The sequence below is a fragment of the Rhinoderma darwinii genome, unplaced genomic scaffold (assembly GCF_050947455.1).
Source record: "Rhinoderma darwinii isolate aRhiDar2 unplaced genomic scaffold, aRhiDar2.hap1 Scaffold_969, whole genome shotgun sequence".
In the NCBI taxonomy this organism is placed as follows: Eukaryota; Metazoa; Chordata; class Amphibia; order Anura; family Rhinodermatidae; genus Rhinoderma; species Rhinoderma darwinii.
Window position 1 is genome coordinate 82,296 of NW_027464544.1, and position 4,208 is coordinate 86,503.

The window sequence follows — 4,208 nt, forward strand, 5'->3', positions numbered from 1 at the left end:
TGAGACCCAGAAGTTTTATTGTGTGGAGCTGGACAGACCAGGCCTTTTAATGGCCAGTGGCTTTGGATCATTTATTCCTTAGTTGCCCTTTAATTATGATGTCAGTAAGACTGTACCGTAGATTTGATGGTCAAGCGGTTTCTTCCAGGAGCAGTCTAAAATATATATATATATATATACATGCATGATGTCACAGGCAGAGACTTGAATGGGTCACAATTAGCATGGACATTGTCAGGTCTTCAACCCTGGAGTTGTAGAGAGAAGCAGCGCCCAGTCTGTCCTATGGTTCCATTGGGGTTGTCACGTTCTCCCGATGAGCTCACTTTATAAAGCGTTGGACGGCACAGCGACGTCTGACATCACAGACAATAAGCACATGCAGTCAACCATTTACACCAGCACGGGCCCCTCACCTACAATATGCGGGACTGCAAAGGGAGATGAGGGTGGTCTTTGGGTTTATAAGATTCCCACGTAGTGTGTCTCTGGTAATATAGAGTTTTCTATCCATCAGCCAATCAACAGCAGGACGAGCTCTGAATGACCCGATCCTCCAGAAATCCAGACAAACTACCTGAATGTACCAGGAGAGCCGTTGTTGTTCCCCTCACAAGGTGAAATGGGTTGTCCAGGATTAGGAAAATGTCTGCTTACTTCCAGCAGCCGCACCACCCCTGCCCACAGGTCTTGTGTGGTATTGCAGCTTAGTCGCGTTCACTTGAATGGCTCCTCTGCAATAACGGACACAACGCATAAGATGCTGTGGCGCCATGTTTTTCTAATGCTGTAAACCCCTTTAAGATCCGTGTTCCTGTCCTCTATTCCTCATTCCTGCTGCAGCCGATTCCAGAGGCCTTTATTATATAATAATTGACTTCACGGCACTAGTTGCATGCGCACAATAAAGTCAGTAAAATCCTCTGCAGATTCTATTTGAGCTCCTGGTTAAATAGAAGCCACTTGTCTTCCTGTCTGGGTGACCGCCATTTTGGTAGAAGTCGCTGCCTGTATTGAAGTGGTGACAAGTCGTTGCCTCTCGCCTCGGAGGCCGTCTCTTCACGCTGCACACACTTGGGTCTCGGGTTTTACATTTCAGTGGGTTATGATGGAAAAGTCACAGGAACAGGAAAGTTGTCAGGTAAGGGCTTTCCATGTCCTAGGAGAGAAGCCGGGGCGGACATTTTCACTTTGGAGACCACGCACAGAGCAGTGTCCCGTTATTGAAGCCTCCCCTCCCCCACCGCTATTCTTCCTCATTACTTCAGACTTCACTAAGAAATTCACATTTTAATACGATTTACAAGCCTGAAACTTGCTGAGCACAAACCTGCGGTCGCCTCGTTCATGGGTTGGTTTCTGCATTGACCTTTGCTTATTTCCCACATACTGATCGATCACTAGGAATAGAATTGATGCGTATACCTGTAGACCGCACAAGGGCAGGTAACGCTCAGTCGTCGGCCTCCTGTCGTGCACTGTTTTCTTGTATTTTCACCTGACATTGGGGAATTGTTGGCAGTCCTCGCTCTGTGAGGTTTCCTCGGTCTTTATGATTCAGACACCTGAAGCCCCTGAGAGTGCAGATTATTGCAGGTGAAGAGTTGTTCTCCACTAAAAGCTCGGGATCCTGGGGCTTTGACTCGCTTGTTTGGCCACGAGTTGAGTTTCACCCTCGGTCATTTTGCACCTTGTGTAATAATTGTCCCACGTGAGGTCATTAATACTATGAACGTCGTCTCAGAAATGATCAGAATCCAGTGGAGATCCACGACAAGCAAATTTACGGTGGACATTAAGTTTAAGAACATTCAGGTCATTCCCTTTCTTCTGGTGACAGGAGTATAACCCTCAGCCCCCTCTGGTCAGGTTGTCCTCTCTCCACATTATGTTTCTAGTAGGTGCAGATAAAATAACGTGGAGCCGAAAGACGTCAATAGGAATGATGAGAAACGGACATCGGAACTGTTTCTTAGAAGTTCCTGTGAATTCCTCATCGTGTTCCATCACAACTAAACACGATGAAGGTTGTGATCATTAAAGGGTTTGTCCGAGATCAAATGACTTTGTGTTAATGCGTGTCATTTTTTACTGTAAATACTTCTGTAATATACTTACATTTTCCAAAGTGGCCCCGTTTCCAGATCCCGCCGTGGGGAACTTGACGGGTAACGTCACTCTCTGCACTGGCTCTGGCCGCTGTGTTGATCTTGAATTCTTTTCCGGGTATATGACAGGTCACTTGTGAGGTGCCGTGTATGGGCTGTTCTGTTGCACAGCCCGTAACGCGCATGCGCTGTCCCTGCCGTTCTCGCGGTCCCTGCTGTTCTCTAGATAACAGCAGGGGCTGCGCATGCGCGTTACAACAGAACAAGCCAATATACACCACGTCGCAAGTGAAGTGTCGTATACCCGGAAAAGAATTGAAGATCAACACAGCGGCCAGAGCCAGTGCAGAGAGTGACGTCACCCGTCAAGTTCCCCACGGCAGGATCTGGAGACGGGCCACTTTGGAAAATGTAAGTCTATTACAAATGTATTTACAGTAAAAACTTACACGCATTAACACAGTCATTTAATCTCGGATAACCCCTTTAATGATAGAAAACACAAAATATCTGAGAAACCAGAGGAAATGATCCTGTCAGGGGAGATCGGTAGCACCTGCTGATCCAGGTCCTGAGGTCTACTCCACCTGCAGCCTCGCTGGAGATGGGCATCACCCCTGTACCTCGCACTGTGTATAGCCAGAGGAGAGCGGATCCTGTGCGGTACAAAGAATGTGAGCTCCTCAGAGCAGGGTCTCCCATCCTCCACCTCATCATTTAGTAGCCGTCCTTCTCACTATTGTTTGTTACTGTATTATATTTTCTTTATATTTGTAATAATCTTGTAAAGAGCTGAGTACACTGTTAACATAATATAAATATACTGAGACATACAGACCATGGTCGATCCGAGTGTGTGTTGTAATGTCCTGCGATACTGGCTGGAGATACGCCTGTGAGCCTGCAGCACGTGATGCGAAGCAATGACCGTTATACTCTCCGCAGCCTCAATGTGACGCAAGAGCGAGACGACCCACGACCCCACACACACATGTAAATCCTCACTCACACCTGTCCATTGGCACAAGCTGCAGACTGGACATCAGGAACAGCGATTGTTCCCAGCGGACGCCATGATGACAACTGCCTGAGGGGGGTGCCATTCCCAGCTAATCTGTTGTGATCTTAGATGTGTGGTTTGTTTACCTGGAGTAGATGGAGATATTCCCTCCATGTGCAGCCAGTAACACTGCTGTTTCCTGTGGTGTGACAAGGTCTCAAATATTCCTAATTCTTGGTGTGGGCGGTGGCTTGATCTACGGTTCGGCATGTTCTCGCCTTGGAGGTATGGGCAGTGTGTCTTCCTGCAGAGCTGAGGATATCCCTCTATATTCTCCATGATCTCATTCCCTCCCGCACAACATTTATTTTCTAGTTTTGTTGTATCTGACCTGGCGCTCCATTGTCAATATCAGGAGTCAAAACCGTTTTATTTTAGAACGATTCACACCTAGAAATAAGACATCTACTGTAGCCTATCCCTAGTCTTCTGTGGGGATGACCGCAGGGTGCCCCTTTATCATTAGTTTAACAGTTTGTCTGGAGACGTTGTTTTATTTTTGTTGAAGGGATTATATAATGTTTTATAACGGAAGTCGTGATGTAAACGTCCAAAGTGCAGGAGAACGGAGAGAGTACAGAGCCCCCCCCCACTGATTCTGCCATATAAGCCAGCATACATTACGCATTTCATGGCTTTTTTTCTGTATCCATTATCACTTACTGTCAGTTTGCGAAGGTTGTCATACTCCATAAGTTAACACCACATATTGCCGATAGCACAGAGTTGATATTAGGGACTTTGCTGGGAGAATTCACACACTGCAGGGACACTCCTGCTTGGATAAGGTCATTGATGTTTATTTCACAAAGACGGAGCATCCCTGCAAATAGTGGATTACAGAATACAGATAATGTGCGGTGTAGCTACAATGCTTTATTTTTAGATGTGCAGTGTATGGATGGCGATTGGTATATAGATAATGCGCAATAATGGATGATACTTGATATATAGATGATGTGCAGTGTACGGATGATAGGTATATAGATGATGTGCAGTGTACGGGAGATGCTTGGTATATAGATGATACAGTGTATGGA